At 45.0% G+C, this 18,065-nt stretch overlaps 22 non-coding genes across 22 annotated transcripts; all 22 read left to right on the plus strand.

Moving 5' to 3' along the window:
• The first annotated feature begins 1,880 nt into the window (after window positions 1-1,880).
• Window positions 1,881-1,952, plus strand: trnaq-cug (transfer RNA glutamine (anticodon CUG)). The gene has a single exon. It is a non-coding gene; the product is annotated as a tRNA-Gln (tRNA).
• A 262-nt stretch (window positions 1,953-2,214) lies between these two features.
• On the plus strand, window positions 2,215-2,287 carry trnaf-gaa (transfer RNA phenylalanine (anticodon GAA)). The gene has a single exon. It is a non-coding gene; the product is annotated as a tRNA-Phe (tRNA).
• Window positions 2,288-2,891: 604 nt separating this feature from the next.
• Window positions 2,892-2,963, plus strand: trnaq-cug (transfer RNA glutamine (anticodon CUG)). Its single transcript has one exon. It is a non-coding gene; the product is annotated as a tRNA-Gln (tRNA).
• A 262-nt stretch (window positions 2,964-3,225) lies between these two features.
• Window positions 3,226-3,298, plus strand: trnaf-gaa (transfer RNA phenylalanine (anticodon GAA)). The gene has a single exon. It is a non-coding gene; the product is annotated as a tRNA-Phe (tRNA).
• Window positions 3,299-3,902: 604 nt separating this feature from the next.
• trnaq-cug (transfer RNA glutamine (anticodon CUG)) lies at window positions 3,903-3,974 on the plus strand. The gene has a single exon. It is a non-coding gene; the product is annotated as a tRNA-Gln (tRNA).
• Window positions 3,975-4,236: 262 nt separating this feature from the next.
• trnaf-gaa (transfer RNA phenylalanine (anticodon GAA)) lies at window positions 4,237-4,309 on the plus strand. Its single transcript has one exon. It is a non-coding gene; the product is annotated as a tRNA-Phe (tRNA).
• Window positions 4,310-4,913: 604 nt separating this feature from the next.
• On the plus strand, window positions 4,914-4,985 carry trnaq-cug (transfer RNA glutamine (anticodon CUG)). The gene has a single exon. It is a non-coding gene; the product is annotated as a tRNA-Gln (tRNA).
• A 262-nt stretch (window positions 4,986-5,247) lies between these two features.
• Window positions 5,248-5,320, plus strand: trnaf-gaa (transfer RNA phenylalanine (anticodon GAA)). Its single transcript has one exon. It is a non-coding gene; the product is annotated as a tRNA-Phe (tRNA).
• A 1,198-nt stretch (window positions 5,321-6,518) lies between these two features.
• trnaq-cug (transfer RNA glutamine (anticodon CUG)) lies at window positions 6,519-6,590 on the plus strand. Its single transcript has one exon. It is a non-coding gene; the product is annotated as a tRNA-Gln (tRNA).
• Window positions 6,591-6,852: 262 nt separating this feature from the next.
• On the plus strand, window positions 6,853-6,925 carry trnaf-gaa (transfer RNA phenylalanine (anticodon GAA)). Its single transcript has one exon. It is a non-coding gene; the product is annotated as a tRNA-Phe (tRNA).
• A 1,198-nt stretch (window positions 6,926-8,123) lies between these two features.
• trnaq-cug (transfer RNA glutamine (anticodon CUG)) lies at window positions 8,124-8,195 on the plus strand. Its single transcript has one exon. It is a non-coding gene; the product is annotated as a tRNA-Gln (tRNA).
• A 262-nt stretch (window positions 8,196-8,457) lies between these two features.
• trnaf-gaa (transfer RNA phenylalanine (anticodon GAA)) lies at window positions 8,458-8,530 on the plus strand. The gene has a single exon. It is a non-coding gene; the product is annotated as a tRNA-Phe (tRNA).
• Window positions 8,531-9,134: 604 nt separating this feature from the next.
• On the plus strand, window positions 9,135-9,206 carry trnaq-cug (transfer RNA glutamine (anticodon CUG)). The gene has a single exon. It is a non-coding gene; the product is annotated as a tRNA-Gln (tRNA).
• A 1,533-nt stretch (window positions 9,207-10,739) lies between these two features.
• Window positions 10,740-10,811, plus strand: trnaq-cug (transfer RNA glutamine (anticodon CUG)). The gene has a single exon. It is a non-coding gene; the product is annotated as a tRNA-Gln (tRNA).
• A 939-nt stretch (window positions 10,812-11,750) lies between these two features.
• Window positions 11,751-11,822, plus strand: trnaq-cug (transfer RNA glutamine (anticodon CUG)). The gene has a single exon. It is a non-coding gene; the product is annotated as a tRNA-Gln (tRNA).
• A 262-nt stretch (window positions 11,823-12,084) lies between these two features.
• On the plus strand, window positions 12,085-12,157 carry trnaf-gaa (transfer RNA phenylalanine (anticodon GAA)). The gene has a single exon. It is a non-coding gene; the product is annotated as a tRNA-Phe (tRNA).
• Window positions 12,158-13,355: 1,198 nt separating this feature from the next.
• On the plus strand, window positions 13,356-13,427 carry trnaq-cug (transfer RNA glutamine (anticodon CUG)). Its single transcript has one exon. It is a non-coding gene; the product is annotated as a tRNA-Gln (tRNA).
• Window positions 13,428-13,689: 262 nt separating this feature from the next.
• On the plus strand, window positions 13,690-13,762 carry trnaf-gaa (transfer RNA phenylalanine (anticodon GAA)). Its single transcript has one exon. It is a non-coding gene; the product is annotated as a tRNA-Phe (tRNA).
• A 938-nt stretch (window positions 13,763-14,700) lies between these two features.
• Window positions 14,701-14,773, plus strand: trnaf-gaa (transfer RNA phenylalanine (anticodon GAA)). The gene has a single exon. It is a non-coding gene; the product is annotated as a tRNA-Phe (tRNA).
• A 1,162-nt stretch (window positions 14,774-15,935) lies between these two features.
• Window positions 15,936-16,007, plus strand: trnaq-cug (transfer RNA glutamine (anticodon CUG)). The gene has a single exon. It is a non-coding gene; the product is annotated as a tRNA-Gln (tRNA).
• A 262-nt stretch (window positions 16,008-16,269) lies between these two features.
• On the plus strand, window positions 16,270-16,342 carry trnaf-gaa (transfer RNA phenylalanine (anticodon GAA)). Its single transcript has one exon. It is a non-coding gene; the product is annotated as a tRNA-Phe (tRNA).
• A 1,600-nt stretch (window positions 16,343-17,942) lies between these two features.
• Window positions 17,943-18,014, plus strand: trnaq-cug (transfer RNA glutamine (anticodon CUG)). The gene has a single exon. It is a non-coding gene; the product is annotated as a tRNA-Gln (tRNA).
• The last annotated feature ends 51 nt before the right edge of the window (window positions 18,015-18,065 follow it).

The following is an 18,065-nucleotide window of genomic DNA, read 5'->3' on the forward strand; positions in this document are numbered from 1 at the left end:
GAGATCCTTCTGCAAGAGGAAAAAATGTGGAAACTGGCTGATCTGAAGCAAACACACTTTCTCATGCTACGGAGGCGTGGTTCTACAATAAGCTTTGTCTTCTTCTACTTACACAAGACAACAAAAACTCCGCCCAGTTTCTTTGTGTGATTTCAAAACAAGAGTTAGCACAGTTTAGTGACCTTTGATTACAAGCTCTTACGCTCTGACCTCTTTGCTGTTTCTCAGTATTTGGAAGTGACATGTGGGTCACAAAAAGGCGCTGCATGCAGGTTGGTTCCATGGTGTAATGGTTAGCACTCTGGGCTCTAAATCCAGCGATCGGAGTTCAAATCTCGGTGGGACCTACAAATCTGCATTGAACCATCCAAGCCCCTGAGTTCATTCGTGCCCTTTCACGTGGGTGCTTAGGATGAGCTTTCTGAACAACAAGGTCCTGGGGCAGTTCTTTATCAATTGCTTTTATAATTACAATGACTTGGACTATTAGCTAGCGTTTAATAGCTCCTCACTTGATCATCGGCCACTGTATGGCATGATGAAACCATTGGCAGTTAACCATAACACATGGTTTGGTTCCATTCTTAAAATAGGAATTTGACTGCACCAGCCGAAATAGCTCAGTTGGGAGAGCGGTAGACTGAAGATCTAAAGGTCCCTGGTTCGATCCCGGGTTTCGGCACTGCCAGATGAGTTTTGGTTACAAGCTCTTAGTGCCCGAGCGCCTGGCTCCGTGCAGCTTATCAGTGTATGGACAAACTGTGGTCATCCCAAACACCAACAAATGGTTCCATGGTGTAATGTCTAGCACTCTGGACTTTGTATCCAGTGATCCGAGTTCAGATCTCGGTGGAACCTTTGCTTGGGGGGGAAGGGTTGCAAGAAATGGCTATGTCAAAGTCCCTACATTTGCCTGGTTCTAAAGCAAAGAAACTTGAATAAAAATCATCATCCATTGCTTGCTGGAGTCACTGTGTGGGAAACAAAAGAACTACTCACAGATGGCAGATGGAGATCCTTCTGCAAGAGGAAAAAATGTGGAAACTGGCTGATCTGAAGCAAACACACTTTCTCATGCTACGGAGGCGTGGTTCTACAATAAGCTTTGTCTTCTTCTACTTACACAAGACAACAAAAACTCCGCCCAGTTTCTTTGTGTGATTTCAAAACAAGAGTTAGCACAGTTTAGTGACCTTTGATTACAAGCTCTTATGCTCTGACCTCTTTGCTGTTTGTCAGTATTTGGAAGTGACATGTGGGTCACAAAAAGGCGCTGCATGCAGGTTGGTTCCATGGTGTAATGGTTAGTGCCCGAGCGCCTGGCTCCGTGCAGCTTATCAGTGTATGGACAAACTGTGGTCATCCCAAACACCAACAAATGGTTCCATGGTCTAATGTCTAGCACTCTGGACTTTGTATCCAGTGATCCGAGTTCAGATCTCGGTGGAACCTTTGCTTGGGAGGGAAGGGTTGCAAGAAATGGCTATGTCAAAGTCCCTACATTTGCCTGGTTCTAAAGCAAAGAAACTTGAATAAAAATCATCATCCATTGCTTGCTGGAGTCACTGTGTGGGAAACAAAAGAACTACTCACAGATGGCAGATGGAGATCCTTCTGCAAGAGGAAAAAATGTGGAAACTGGCTGATCTGAAGCAAACACACTTTCTCATGCTACGGAGGCGTGGTTCTACAATAAGCTTTGTCTTCTTCTACTTACACAAGACAACAAAAGCTCCGCCCAGTTTCTTTGTGTGATTTCAAAACAAGAGTTAGCACAGTTTAGTGACCTTTGATTACAAGCTCTTACGCTCTGACCTCTTTGCTGTTTCTCAGTATTTGGAAGTGACATGTGGGTCACAAAAAGGCAGTGCGTGCAGGTTGGTTCCATGGTGTAACGGTTAGCACTCTGGACTCTGAATCCAGCGATCCGAGTTCAAATCTCGGTGGGACCTGCAAATCTGCATTGAACCATCCAAGCCCCTGAGTTCATTCGTGCCTTTCCACGCGGGTGCTTAGGATGAGCTTTCTGAACAACAAGGTTCTGGGGCAGTTCTTTATCAATTGCTTTTATAATTACAATGACTTGGACTATCAGCTAGCGTTTAATAGCTGCTCACTTGATCATCGGCCACTGTATGCCATGATGAAGCCATTGGCAGTTAACCATAACACATGGTTTGGTTACATTCTTAAAATAGGAATTTGACTGCACCAGCCGAAATAGCTCAGTTGGGAGAGCGTTAGACTGAAGATCTAAAGGTCCCTGGTTCGATCCCGGGTTTCGGCACTGCCAGATGAGTTTTGGTTACAAGCTCTTAGTGCCCGAGCGCCTGGCTCCGTGCAGCTTATCAGTGTATGGACAAACTGTGGTCATCCCAAACACCAATTAATGGTTCCATGGTGTAATGTCTAGCACTCTGGACTTTGTATCCAGTGATCCGAGTTCAGATCTCGGTGGAACCTTTGCTTGGGAGGGAAGGGTTGCAAGAAATGGCTATGTCAAAGTCCCTACATTTGCCTGGTTCTAAAGCAAAGAAACTTGAATAAAAATCATCATCAATTGCTTGCTGGAGTCACTGTGTGGGAAATAAAAGAACTACTCACAGATGGCAGATGGAGATCCTTCTGCAAGAGGAAAAAATGTGGAAACTGGCTGACCTGAAGCAAACACACTTTCTCATGCTACGGAGGCGTGGTTCTACAATAAGCTTTGTCTTCTTCTACTTACACAAGACAACCAAAGCTCCGCCCAGTTTCTTTGTGTGATTTCAAAACAAGAGTTAGCACAGTTTAGTGACCTTTGATTACAAGCTCTTACGCTCTGACCTCTTTGCTGTTTCTCAGTATTTGGAAGTGACATGTGGGTCACAAAAAGGCACTGCGTGCAGGTTGGTTCCATGGTGTAATGGTTAGCACTCTGGACTCTGAATCCAGCGATTCGAGTTCAAATCTCGGTGGGACCTGCAAATCTGCATTGAACCATCCAAGCCCCTGAGTTCATTCGTGCCTTTCCACGCGGGTGCTTAGGATGAGCTTTCTGAACAACAAGGTTCTGGGGCAGTTCTTTATCAATTGCTTTTATAATTACAATGACTTGGACTATTAGCTAGCGTTTAATAGCTGCTCACTTGATCATCGGCCGCTGTATGCCATGATGAAGCCATTGGCAGTTAACCATAACACATGGTTTGGTTCCATTCTTAAAATAGGAATTTGACTGCACCAGCCGAAATAGCTCAGTTGGGAGAGCGTTAGACTGAAGATCTAAAGGTCCCTGGTTCGATCCCGGGTTTCGGCACTGCCAGATGAGTTTTGGTTACAAGCTCTTAGTGCCCGAGCGCCTGGCTCCGTGCAGCTTATCAGTGTATGGACAAACTGTGGTCATCCCAAACACCAACAAATGGTTCCATGGTGTAATGTCTAGCACTCTGGACTTTGTATCCAGTGATCCGAGTTCAGATCTCGGTGGAACCTTTGCTTGGGAGGGAAGGGTTGCAAGAAATGGCTATGTCAAAGTCCCTACATTTGCCTGGTTCTAAAGCAAAGAAACTTGAATAAAAATCATCATCCATTGCTTGCTGGAGTCACTGTGTGGGAAACAAAAGAACTACTCACAGATGGCAGATGGAGATCCTTCTGCAAGAGGAAAAAATGTGGAAACTGGCTGATCTGAAGCAAACACACTTTCTCATGCTACGGAGGCGTGGTTCTACAATAAGCTTTGTCTTCTTCTACTTACACAAGACAACAAAAGCTCCGCCCAGTTTCTTTGTGTGATTTCAAAACAAGAGTTAGCACAGTTTAGTGACCTTTGATTACAAGCTCTTACGCTCTGACCTCTTTGCTGTTTCTCAGTATTTGGAAGTGACATGTGGGTCACAAAAAGGCACTGCGTGCAGGTTGGTTCCATGGTGTAACGGTTAGCACTCTGGACTCTGAATCCAGCGATCCGAGTTCAAATCTCGGTGGGACCTGCAAATCTGCATTGAACCATCCAAGCCCCTGAGGTCATTCGTTCCCTTCCACCTGGGTGCTTAGGATGAGCTTTCTGAACAACAAGGTTCTGGGGCAGTTCTTTATCAATTGCTTTTATAATTACAATGACTTGGACTATCAGCTAGCGTTTAATAGCTGCTCACTTGATCATCGGCCACTGTATGCCATGATGAAGCCATTGGCAGTTAACCATAACACATGGTTTGGTTACATTCTTAAAATAGGAATTTGACTGCACCAGCCGAAATAGCTCAGTTGGGAGAGCGTTAGACTGAAGATCTAAAGGTCCCTGGTTCGATCCCGGGTTTCGGCACTGCCAGATGAGTTTTGGTTACAAGCTCTTAGTGCCCGAGCGCCTGGCTCCGTGCAGCTTATCAGTGTATGGACAAACTGTGGTCATCCCAAACACCAATTAATGGTTCCATGGTGTAATGTCTAGCACTCTGGACTTTGTATCCAGTGATCCGAGTTCAGATCTCGGTGGAACCTTTGCTTGGGAGGGAAGGGTTGCAAGAAATGGCTATGTCAAAGTCCCTACATTTGCCTGGTTCTAAAGCAAAGAAACTTGAATAAAAATCATCATCAATTGCTTGCTGGAGTCACTGTGTGGGAAATAAAAGAACTACTCACAGATGGCAGATGGAGATCCTTCTGCAAGAGGAAAAAATGTGGAAACTGGCTGACCTGAAGCAAACACACTTTCTCATGCTACGGAGGCGTGGTTCTACAATAAGCTTTGTCTTCTTCTACTTACACAAGACAACCAAAGCTCCGCCCAGTTTCTTTGTGTGATTTCAAAACAAGAGTTAGCACAGTTTAGTGACCTTTGATTACAAGCTCTTACGCTCTGACCTCTTTGCTGTTTCTCAGTATTTGGAAGTGACATGTGGGTCACAAAAAGGCACTGCGTGCAGGTTGGTTCCATGGTGTAATGGTTAGCACTCTGGACTCTGAATCCAGCGATTCGAGTTCAAATCTCGGTGGGACCTGCAAATCTGCATTGAACCATCCAAGCCCCTGAGTTCATTCGTGCCTTTCCACGTGGGTGCTTAGGATGAGCTTTCTGAACAACAAGGTTCTGGGGCAGTTCTTTATCAATTGCTTTTATAATTACAATGACTTGGACTATTAGCTAACGTTTAATAGCTGCTCACTTGATCATCGGCCGCTGTATGCCATGATGAAGCCATTGGCAGTTAACCATAACACATGGTTTGGTTCCATTCTTAAAATAGGAATTTGACTGCACCAGCCGAAATAGCTCAGTTGGGAGAGCGTTAGACTGAAGATCTAAAGGTCCCTGGTTCGATCCCGGGTTTCGGCACTGCCAGATGAGTTTTGGTTACAAGCTCTTAGTGCCCGAGCGCCTGGCTCCGTGCAGCTTATCAGTGTATGGACAAACTGTGGTCATCCCAAACACCAACAAATGGTTCCATGGTGTAATGTCTAGCACTCTGGACTTTGTATCCAGTGATCCGAGTTCAGATCTCGGTGGAACCTTTGTTTGGGAGGGAAGGGTTGCAAGAAATGGCTATGTCAAAGTCCCTACATTTGCCTGGTTCTAAAGCAAAGAAACTTGAATAAAAATCATCATCCATTGCTTGCTGGAGTCACTGTGTGGGAAACAAAAGAACTACTCACAGATGGCAGATGGAGATCCTTCTGCAAGAGGAAAAAATGTGGAAACTGGCTGATCTGAAGCAAACACACTTTCTCATGCTACGGAGGCGTGGTTCTACAATAAGCTTTGTCTTCTTCTACTTACACAAGACAACAAAAACTCCGCCCAGTTTCTTTGTGTGATTTCAAAACAAGAGTTAGCACAGTTTAGTGACCTTTGATTACAAGCTCTTATGCTTTGACCTCTTTGCTGTTTGTCAGTATTTGGAAGTGACATGTGGGTCACAAAAAGGCGCTGCATGCAGGTTGGTTCCATGGTGTAATGGTTAGTGCCCGAGCGCCTGGCTCCGTGCAGCTTATCAGTGTATGGACAAACTGTGGTCATCCCAAACACCAACAAATGGTTCCATGGTCTAATGTCTAGCACTCTGGACTTTGTATCCAGTGATCCGAGTTCAGATCTCGGTGGAACCTTTGCTTGGGAGGGAAGGGTTGCAAGAAATGGCTATGTCAAAGTCCCTACATTTGCCTGGTTCTAAAGCAAAGAAACTTGAATAAAAATCATCATCCATTGCTTGCTGGAGTCACTGTGTGGGAAACAAAAGAACTACTCACAGATGGCAGATGGAGATCCTTCTGCAAGAGGAAAAAATGTGGAAACTGGCTGATCTGAAGCAAACACACTTTCTCATGCTACGGAGGCGTGGTTCTACAATAAGCTTTGTCTTCTTCTACTTACACAAGACAACAAAAGCTCCGCCCAGTTTCTTTGTGTGATTTCAAAACAAGAGTTAGCACAGTTTAGTGACCTTTGATTACAAGCTCTTACGCTCTGACCTCTTTGCTGTTTCTCAGTATTTGGAAGTGACATGTGGGTCACAAAAAGGCAGTGCGTGCAGGTTGGTTCCATGGTGTAATGGTTAGCACTCTGGACTCTGAATCCAGCGATTCGAGTTCAAATCTCGGTGGGACCTGCAAATCTGCATTGAACCATCCAAGCCCCTGAGTTCATTCGTGCCTTTCCACGTGGGTGCTTAGGATGAGCTTTCTAAACAACAAGGTTCTGGGGCAGTTCTTTATCAATTGCTTTTATAATTACAATGACTTGGACTATTAGCTAGCGTTTAATAGCTGCTCACTTGATCATCGGCCGCTGTATGCCATGATGAAGCCATTGGCAGTTAACCATAACACATGGTTTGGTTCCATTCTTAAAATAGGAATTTGACTGCACCAGCCGAAATAGCTCAGTTGGGAGAGCGTTAGACTGAAGATCTAAAGGTCCCTGGTTCGATCCCGGGTTTCGGCACTGCCAGATGAGTTTTGGTTACAAGCTCTTAGTGCCCGAGCGCCTGGCTCCGTGCAGCTTATCAGTGTATGGACAAACTGTGGTCATCCCAAACACCAACAAATGGTTCCATGGTGTAATGTCTAGCACTCTGGACTTTGTATCCAGTGATCCGAGTTCAGATCTCGGTGGAACCTTTGTTTGGGAGGGAAGGGTTGCAAGAAATGGCTATGTCAAAGTCCCTACATTTGCCTGGTTCTAAAGCAAAGAAACTTGAATAAAAATCATCATCCATTGCTTGCTGGAGTCACTGTGTGGGAAACAAAAGAACTACTCACAGATGGCAGATGGAGATCCTTCTGCAAGAGGAAAAAATGTGGAAACTGGCTGATCTGAAGCAAACACACTTTCTCATGCTACGGAGGCGTGGTTCTACAATAAGCTTTGTCTTCTTCTACTTACACAAGACAACAAAAACTCCGCCCAGTTTCTTTGTGTGATTTCAAAACAAGAGTTAGCACAGTTTAGTGACCTTTGATTACAAGCTCTTATGCTCTGACCTCTTTGCTGTTTGTCAGTATTTGGAAGTGACATGTGGGTCACAAAAAGGCGCTGCATGCAGGTTGGTTCCATGGTGTAATGGTTAGTGCCCGAGCGCCTGGCTCCGTGCAGCTTATCAGTGTATGGACAAACTGTGGTCATCCCAAACACCAACAAATGGTTCCATGGTCTAATGTCTAGCACTCTGGACTTTGTATCCAGTGATCCGAGTTCAGATCTCGGTGGAACCTTTGCTTGGGAGGGAAGGGTTGCAAGAAATGGCTATGTCAAAGTCCCTACATTTGCCTGGTTCTAAAGCAAAGAAACTTGAATAAAAATCATCATCCATTGCTTGCTGGAGTCACTGTGTGGGAAACAAAAGAACTACTCACAGATGGCAGATGGAGATCCTTCTGCAAGAGGAAAAAATGTGGAAACTGGCTGATCTGAAGCAAACACACTTTCTCATGCTACGGAGGCGTGGTTCTACAATAAGCTTTGTCTTCTTCTACTTACACAAGACAACAAAAACTCCGCCCAGTTTCTTTGTGTGATTTCAAAACAAGAGTTAGCACAGTTTAGTGACCTTTGATTACAAGCTCTTACGCTCTGACCTCTTTGCTGTTTCTCAGTATTTGGAAGTGACATGTGGGTCACAAAAAGGCAGTGCATGCAGGTTGGTTCCATGGTGTAACGGTTAGCACTCTGGACTCTGAATCCAGCGATCCGAGTTCAAATCTCGGTGGGACCTGCAAATCTGCATTGAACCATCCAAGCCCCTGAGGTCATTCGTTCCCTTCCACGTGGGTGCTTAGGATGAGCTTTCTGAACAACAAGGTTCTGGGGCAGTTCTTTATCAATTGCTTTTATAATTACAATGACTTCGACTATCAGCTAGCGTTTAATAGCTGCTCACTTGATCATCGGCCACTGTATGCCATGATGAAGCCATTGGCAGTTAACCATAACACATGGTTTGGTTCCATTCTTAAAATAGGAATTTGACTGCACCAGCCGAAATAGCTCAGTTGGGAGAGCGTTAGACTGAAGATCTAAAGGTCCCTGGTTCGATCCCGGGTTTCGGCACTGCCAGATGAGTTTTGGTTACAAGCTCTTAGTGCCCGAGCGCCTGGCTCCGTGCAGCTTATCAGTGTATGGACAAACTGTGGTCATCCCAAACACCAATTAATGGTTCCATGGTGTAATGTCTAGCACTCTGGACTTTGTATCCAGTGATCCGAGTTCAGATCTCGGTGGAACCTTTGCTTGGGAGGGAAGGGTTGCAAGAAATGGCTATGTCAAAGTCCCTACATTTGCCTGGTTCTAAAGCAAAGAAACTTGAATAAAAATCATCATCAATTGCTTGCTGGAGTCACTGTGTGGGAAATAAAAGAACTACTCACAGATGGCAGATGGAGATCCTTCTGCAAGAGGAAAAAATGTGGAAACTGGCTGACCTGAAGCAAACACACTTTCTCATGCTACGGAGGCGTGGTTCTACAATAAGCTTTGTCTTCTTCTACTTACACAAGACAACCAAAGCTCCGCCCAGTTTCTTTGTGTGATTTCAAAACAAGAGTTAGCACAGTTTAGTGACCTTTGATTACAAGCTCTTACGCTCTGACCTCTTTGCTGTTTCTCAGTATTTGGAAGTGACATGTGGGTCACAAAAAGGCACTGCGTGCAGGTTGGTTCCATGGTGTAATGGTTAGCACTCTGGACTCTGAATCCAGCGATTCGAGTTCAAATCTCGGTGGGACCTGCAAATCTGCATTGAACCATCCAAGCCCCTGAGTTCATTCGTGCCCTTCCACGTGGGTGCTTAGGATGAGCTTTCTGAACAACAAGGTTCTGGGGCAGTTCTTTATCAATTGCTTTTATAATTACAATGACTTGGACTATTAGCTAGCGTTTAATAGCTGCTCACTTGATCATCGGCCGCTGTATGCCATGATGAAGCCATTGGCAGTTAACCATAACACATGGTTTGGTTCCATTCTTAAAATAGGAATTTGACTGCACCAGCCGAAATAGCTCAGTTGGGAGAGCGTTAGACTGAAGATCTAAAGGTCCTTGGTTCGATCCCGGGTTTCGGCACTGCCAGATGAGTTTTGGTTACAAGCTCTTAGTGCCCGAGCGCCTGGCTCCGTGCAGCTTATCAGTGTATGGACAAACTGTGGTCATCCCAAACACCAACAAATGGTTCCATGGTGTAATGTCTAGCACTCTGGACTTTGTATCCAGTGATCCGAGTTCAGATCTCGGTGGAACCTTTGCTTGGGAGGGAAGGGTTGCAAGAAATGGCTATGTCAAAGTCCCTACATTTGCCTGGTTCTAAAGCAAAGAAACTTGAATAAAAATCATCATCCATTGCTTGCTGGAGTCACTGTGTGGGAAACAAAAGAACTACTCACAGATGGCAGATGGAGATCCTTCTGCAAGAGGAAAAAATGTGGAAACTGGCTGATCTGAAGCAAACACACTTTCTCATGCTACGGAGGCGTGGTCCTACAATAAGCTTTGTCTTCTTCTACTTACACAAGACAACAAAAACTCCGCCCAGTTTCTTTGTGTGATTTCAAAACAAGAGTTAGCACAGTTTAGTGACCTTTGATTACAAGCTCTTATGCTCTGACCTCTTTGCTGTTTGTCAGTATTTGGAAGTGACATGTGGGTCACAAAAAGGCGCTGCATGCAGGTTGGTTCCATGGTGTAATGGTTAGTGCCCGAGCGCCTGGCTCCGTGCAGCTTATCAGTGTATGGACAAACTGTGGTCATCCCAAACACCAACAAATGGTTCCATGGTGTAATGTCTAGCACTCTGGACTTTGTATCCAGTGATCCGAGTTCAGATCTCGGTGGAACCTTTGCTTGGGAGGGAAGGGTTGCAAGAAATGGCTATGTCAAAGTCCCTACATTTGCCTGGTTCTAAAGCAAAGAAACTTGAATAAAAATCATCATCCATTGCTTGCTGGAGTCACTGTGTGGGAAACAAAAGAACTACTCACAGATGGCAGATGGAGATCCTTCTGCAAGAGGAAAAAATGTGGAAACTGGCTGATCTGAAGCAAACACACTTTCTCATGCTACGGAGGCATGGTTCTACAATAAGCTTTGTCTTCTTCTACTTACACAAGACAACAAAAGCTCCGCCCAGTTTCTTTGTGTGATTTCAAAACAAGAGTTAGCACAGTTTAGTGACCTTTGATTACAAGCTCTTACGCTCTGACCTCTTTGCTGTTTCTCAGTATTTGGAAGTGACATGTGGGTCACAAAAAGGCAGTGCGTGCAGGTTGGTTCCATGGTGTAACGGTTAGCACTCTGGACTCTGAATCCAGCGATCCGAGTTCAAATCTCGGTGGGACCTACAAATCTGCATTGAACCATCCAAGCCCCTGAGGTCATTCGTTCCCTTCCACGTGGGTGCTTAGGATGAGCTTTCTGAACAACAAGGTTCTGGGGCAGTTCTTTATCAATTGCTTTTATAATTACAATGACTTCGACTATCAGCTAGCGTTTAATAGCTGCTCACTTGATCATCGGCCGCTGTATGCCATGATGAAGCCATTGGCAGTTAACCATAACACATGGTTTGGTTCCATTCTTAAAATAGGAATTTGACTGCACCAGCCGAAATAGCTCAGTTGGGAGAGCGTTAGACTGAAGATCTAAAGGTCCCTGGTTCGATCCTGGGTTTCGGCACTGCCAGATGAGTTTTGGTTACAAGCTCTTAGTGCCCGAGCGCCTGGCTCCGTGCAGCTTATCAGTGTATGGACAAACTGTGGTCATCCCAAACACCAATTAATGGTTCCATGGTGTAATGTCTAGCACTCTGGACTTTGTATCCAGTGATCCGAGTTCAGATCTCGGTGGAACCTTTGCTTGGGAGGGAAGGGTTGCAAGAAATGGCTATGTCAAAGTCCCTACATTTGCCTGGTTCTAAAGCAAAGAAACTTGAATAAAAATCATCATCAATTGCTTGCTGGAGTCACTGTGTGGGAAATAAAAGAACTACTCACAGATGGCAGATGGAGATCCTTCTGCAAGAGGAAAAAATGTGGAAACTGGCTGACCTGAAGCAAACACACTTTCTCATGCTACGGAGGCGTGGTTCTACAATAAGCTTTGTCTTCTTCTACTTACACAAGACAACCAAAGCTCCGCCCAGTTTCTTTGTGTGATTTCAAAACAAGAGTTAGCACAGTTTAGTGACCTTTGATTACAAGCTCTTACGCTCTGACCTCTTTGCTGTTTCTCAGTATTTGGAAGTGACATGTGGGTCACAAAAAGGCACTGCGTGCAGGTTGGTTCCATGGTGTAATGGTTAGCACTCTGGACTCTGAATCCAGCGATCCGAGTTCAAATCTCGGTGGGACCTGCAAATCTGCATTGAACCATCCAAGCCCCTGAGTTCATTCGTGCCCTTCCACGTGGGTGCTTAGGATGAGCTTTCTGAACAACAAGGTTCTGAGGCAGTTCTTTATCAATTGCTTTTATAATTACAATGACTTGGACTATTAGCTAGCGTTTTATAGCTGCTCACTTGATCATCGGCCGCTGTATGCCATGATGAAGCCATTGGCAGTTAACCATAACACATGGTTTGGTTCCATTCTTAAAATAGGAATTTGACTGCACCAGCCGAAATAGCTCAGTTGGGAGAGCGTTAGACTGAAGATCTAAAGGTCCCTGGTTCGATCCCGGGTTTCGGCACTGCCAGATGAGTTTTGGTTACAAGCTCTTAGTGCCCGAGCGCCTGGCTCCGTGCAGCTTATCAGTGTATGGACAAACTGTGGTCATCCCAAACACCAACAAATGGTTCCATGGTGTAATGTCTAGCACTCTGGACTTTGTATCCAGTGATCCGAGTTCAGATCTCGGTGGAACCTTTGCTTGGGAGGGAAGGGTTGCAAGAAATGGCTATGTCAAAGTCCCTACATTTGCCTGGTTCTAAAGCAAAGAAACTTGAATAAAAATCATCATCCATTGCTTGCTGGAGTCACTGTGTGGGAAACAAAAGAACTACTCACAGATGGCAGATGGAGATCCTTCTGCAAGAGGAAAAAATGTGGAAACTGGCTGATCTGAAGCAAACACACTTTCTCATGCTACGGAGGCGTGGTTCTACAATAAGCTTTGTCTTCTTCTACTTACACAAGACAACAAAAACTCCGCCCAGTTTCTTTGTGTGATTTCAAAACAAGAGTTAGCACAGTTTAGTGACCTTTGATTACAAGCTCTTATGCTCTGACCTCTTTGCTGTTTGTCAGTATTTGGAAGTGACATGTGGGTCACAAAAAGGCGCTGCATGCAGGTTGGTTCCATGGTGTAATGGTTAGTGCCCGAGCGCCTGGCTCCGTGCAGCTTATCAGTGTATGGACAAACTGTGGTCATCCCAAACACCAACAAATGGTTCCATGGTGTAATGTCTAGCACTCTGGACTTTGTATCCAGTGATCCGAGTTCAGATCTCGGTGGAACCTTTGCTTGGGAGGGAAGGGTTGCAAGAAATGGCTATGTCAAAGTCCCTACATTTGCCTGGTTCTAAAGCAAAGAAACTTGAATAAAAATCATCATCCATTGCTTGCTGGAGTCACTGTGTGTGAAACAAAAGAACTACTCACAGATGGCAGATGGAGATCCTTCTGCAAGAGGAAAAAATGTGGAAACTGGCTGATCTGAAGCAAACACACTTTCTCATGCTACGGAGGCATGGTTCTACAATAAGCTTTGTCTTCTTCTACTTACACAAGACAACAAAAGCTCCGCCCAGTTTCTTTGTGTGATTTCAAAACAAGAGTTAGCACAGTTTAGTGACCTTTGATTACAAGCTCTTACGCTCTGACCTCTTTGCTGTTTCTCAGTATTTGGAAGTGACATGTGGGTCACAAAAAGGCAGTGCGTGCAGGTTGGTTCCATGGTGTAACGGTTAGCACTCTGGACTCTGAATCCAGCGATCCGAGTTCAAATCTCGGTGGGACCTGCAAATCTGCATTGAACCATCCAAGCCCCTGAGGTCATTCGTTCCCTTCCACGTGGGTGCTTAGGATGAGCTTTCTGAACAACAAGGTTCTGGGGCAGTTCTTTATCAATTGCTTTTATAATTACAATGACTTCGACTATCAGCTAGCGTTTAATAGCTGCTCACTTGATCATCGGCCGCTGTATGCCATGATGAAGCCATTGGCAGTTAACCATAACACATGGTTTGGTTCCATTCTTAAAATAGGAATTTGACTGCACCAGCCGAAATAGCTCAGTTGGGAGAGCGTTAGACTGAAGATCTAAAGGTCCCTGGTTCGATCCCGGGTTTCGGCACTGCCAGATGAGTTTTGGTTACAAGCTCTTAGTGCCCGAGCGCCTGGCTCCGTGCAGCTTATCAGTGTATGGACAAACTGTGGTCATCCCAAACACCAACAAATGGTTCCATGGTGTAATGTCTAGCACTCTGGACTTTGTATCCAGTGATCCGAGTTCAGATCTCGGTGGAACCTTTGCTTGAGAGGGAAGGGTTGCAAGAAATGGCTATGTCAAAGTCCCTACATTTGCCTGGTTCTAAAGCAAAGAAACTTGAATAAAAATCATCATCCATTGCTTGCTGGAGTCACTGTGTGGGAAACAAAAGAACTACTCACAGATGGCAGATGGAGATCCTTCTGCAAGAGGAAAAAATGTGGAAACTGGCTGACCTGAAGCAAACACAATTTCTCATGCTACGGAGGCGTGGTTCTACAATAAGCTTTGTCTTCTTCTACTTACACAAGACAACCAAAGCTAGGCCCAGTTTCTTTGTGTGATTTCAAAACAAGAGTTAGCACAGTTTAGTGACCTTTGATTACAAGCTCTTACGCTCTGACCTCTTTGCTGTTTCTCAGTATTTGGAAGTGACATGTGGGTCACAAGAAGGCACTGCGTGCAGGTTGGTTCCATGGTGTAATGGTTAGCACTCTGGACTCTGAATCCAGCGATCGGAGTTCAAATCTCGGTGGGACCTGCAAATCTGCATTGAACCATCCAAGCCCCTGAGTTCATTCGTGCCCTTCCACGTGGGTGCTTAGGATGAGCTTTCTGAACAACAAGGTTCTGGGGCAGTTCTTTATCAATTGCTTTTATAATTACAATGACTTGGACTATTAGCTAGCGTTTAATAGCTGCTCACTTGATCATCGGCCACTGTATGCCATGATGAAGCCATTGGCAGTTAACCATAACACATGGTTTGGTTCCATTCTTAAAATAGGAATTTGACTGCACCAGCCGAAATAGCTCAGTTGGGAGAGCGTTAGACTGAAGATCTAAAGGTCCCTGGTTCGATCCCGGGTTTCGGCACTGCCAGATGAGTTTTGGTTACAAGCTCTTAGTGCCCGAGCGCCTGGCTCCGTGCAGCTTATCAGTGTATGGACAAACTGTGGTCATCCCAAACACCAACAAATGGTTCCATGGTGTAATGTCTAGCACTCTGGACTTTGTATCCAGTGATCCGAGTTCAGATCTCGGTGGAACCTTTGCTTGGGAGGGAAGGGTTGCAAGAAATGGCTATGTCAAAGTCCCTACATTTGCCTGGTTCTAAAGCAAAGAAACTTGAATAAAAATCATCATCCATTGCTTGCTGGAGTCACTGTGTGGGAAACAAAAGAACTACTCACAGATGGCAGATGGAGATCCTTCTGCAAGAGGAAAAAATGTGGAAACTGGCTGATCTGAAGCAAACACACTTTCTCATGCTACGGAGGCGTGGTTCTACAATAAGCTTTGTCTTCACTCTGGACTCTGAATCCAGCGATCTGAGTTCAAATCTCGGTGGGACCTGCAAATCTGCATTGAACCATCCAAGCCCCTGAGTTCATTCGTGCCTTTCCACGTGGGTGCTTAGGATGAGGTTTCTGAACAACAAGGTTCTGGGGCAGTTCTTTATCAATTGCTTTTATAATTACAATGACTTGGACTATTAGCTAGCGTTTTATAGCTGCTCACTTGATCATCGGCCACTGTATGGCATGATGAAGTAAATGGGCAGTTAACCATAACACATGGTTTGGTTCCATTCTTAAAATAGGAATTTGACTGCACCAGCCGAAATAGCTCAGTTGGGAGAGCGTTAGACTGAAGATCTAAAGGTCCCTGGTTCGATCCTGGTTACAAGCTCTTAGTTCCCGAGCGCCTGGCTCCGTGCAGCTTATCAGTGTATGGACAAACTGTGGTCATCCCAAACACCAATAAATGGTTCCATGGTGTAATGTCTAGCACTCTGGACTTTGTATCCAGTGATCCGAGTTCAGATCTCGGTGGAACCTTTGCTTGGGAGGGAAGGGTTGCAAGAAATGGCTATGTCAAAGTCCCTACATTTGCCTGGTTCTAAAGCAAAGAAACTTGAATAAAAATCATCATCAATTGCTTGCTGGAGTCACTGTGTGGGAAACAAAAGAACTACTCACAGATGGCAGATGGAGATCCTTCTGCAAGAGGAAAAAATGTGGAAACTGGCTGACCTGGTTCCATGGTGTAATGGTTAGCACTCTGGACTCTGAATCCAGTGATCCGAGTTCAAATCTCGGTGGGACCTGCAAATCTGCATTGAACCATCCAAGCCTCTGAGTTCATTCGTGCCTTTCCACGTGGGTGCTTAGGATGAGCTTTCTGAACAACAAGGTTCTGGGGCAGTTCTTTATCAATTGCTTTTATAATTACAATGACTTGGACTATTAGCTAGCGTTTAATAGCTGCTCACTTGATCATCGGCCACTGTATGCCATGATGAAGCCATTGGCAGTTAACCATAACACATGGTTTGGTTCCATTCTTAAAATAGGAATTTGACTGCACCAGCCGAAATAGCTCAGTTGGGAGAGCGTTAGACTGAAGATCTAAAGGTCCCTGGTTCGATCCCGGGTTTCGGCACTGCCAGATGAGTTTTGGTTACAAGCTCTTAGTGCTTATCAGCTTATCAGTGTATGGACAAACTGTGGTCATCCCAAACACCAACAAATGGTTCCATAGTGTAATGTCTAGCACTCTGGACTTTGTATCCAGTGATCCGAGTTCAGATCTCGGTGGAACCTTTGCTTGGGAGGGAAGTGTTGCAAGAAATGGCTATGTCAAAGTCCCTACATTTGCCTGGTTCTAAAGCAAAGAAACTTGAATAAAAATCATCATCCATTGCTTGCTGGAGTCACTGTGTGGGAAACAAAAGAACTACTCACAGATGGCAGATGGAGATCCTTCTGCAAGAGGAAAAAATGTGGAAACTGGCTGATCTGAAGCAAACACACTTTCTCATGCTACGGAGGCGTGGTTCTACAATAAGCTTTGTCTTCTTCTACTTACACAAGACAACAAAAGCTCCGCCCAGTTTCTTTGTGTGATTTCAAAACAAGAGTTAGCACAGTTTAGTGACCTTTGATTACAAGCTCTTACGCTCTGACCTCTTTGCTGTTTCTCAGTATTTGGAAGTGACATGTGGGTCACAAAAAGGCACTGCGTGCAGGTTGGTTCCATGGTGTAACGGTTAGCACTCTGGACTCTGAATCCAGCGATTCGAGTTCAAATCTCGGTGGGACCTGCAAATCTGCATTGAACCATCCAAGCCCCTGAGTTCATTTGTGCCTTTCCACGTGGGTGCTTAGGATGAGCTTTCTGAACAACAAGGTTCTGGGGCAGTTCTTTATCAATTGCTTTTATAATTACAATGACTTGGACTATTAGCTAGCGTTTAATAGCTGCTCACTTGATCATCGGCCACTGTATGCCATGATGAAGCCATTGGCAGTTAACCATAACACATGGTTTGGTTCCATTCTTAAAATAGGAATTTGACTGCACCAGCCGAAATAGCTCAGTTGGGAGAGCGTTAGACTGAAGATTTAAAGGTCCCTGGTTCGATCCCGGGTTTCGGCACTGCCAGATGAGTTTTGGTTACAAGCTCTTAGTGCCCGAGCGCCTGGCTCCGTGCAGCTTATCAGTGTATGGACAAACTGTGGTCATCCCAAACACCAACAAATGGTTCCATGGTGTAATGTCTAGCACTCTGGACTTTGTATCCAGTGATCCGAGTTCAGATCTCGGTGGAACCTTTGCTTGAGAGGGAAGGGTTGCAAGAAATGGCTATGTCAAAGTCCCTACATTTGCCTGGTTCTAAAGCAAAGAAACTTGAATAAAAATCATCATCCATTGCTTGCTGGAGTCACTGTGTGGGAAACAAAAGAACTACTCACAGATGGCAGATGGAGATCCTTCTGCAAGAGGAAAAAATGTGGAAACTGGCTGACCTGAAGCAAACACAATTTCTCATGCTACGGAGGCGTGGTTCTACAATAAGCTTTGTCTTCTTCTACTTACACAAGACAATCAAAGCTAGGCCCAGTTTCTTTGTGTGATTTCAAAACAAGAGTTAGCACAGTTTAGTGACCTTTGATTACAAGCTCTTACGCTCTGACCTCTTTGCTGTTTCTCAGTATTTGGAAGTGACATGTGGGTCACAAAAAGGCAGTGCGTGCAGGTTGGTTCCATGGTGTAACGGTTAGCACTCTGGACTCTGAATCCAGCGATCCGAGTTCAAATCTCGGTGGGACCTGCAAATCTGCATTGAACCATCCAAGCCCCTGAGGTCATTCGTTCCCTTCCA

Source organism: Clarias gariepinus, chromosome 15, assembly GCF_024256425.1.
Source record: "Clarias gariepinus isolate MV-2021 ecotype Netherlands chromosome 15, CGAR_prim_01v2, whole genome shotgun sequence".
Classification (NCBI taxonomy): Eukaryota; Metazoa; Chordata; class Actinopteri; order Siluriformes; family Clariidae; genus Clarias; species Clarias gariepinus.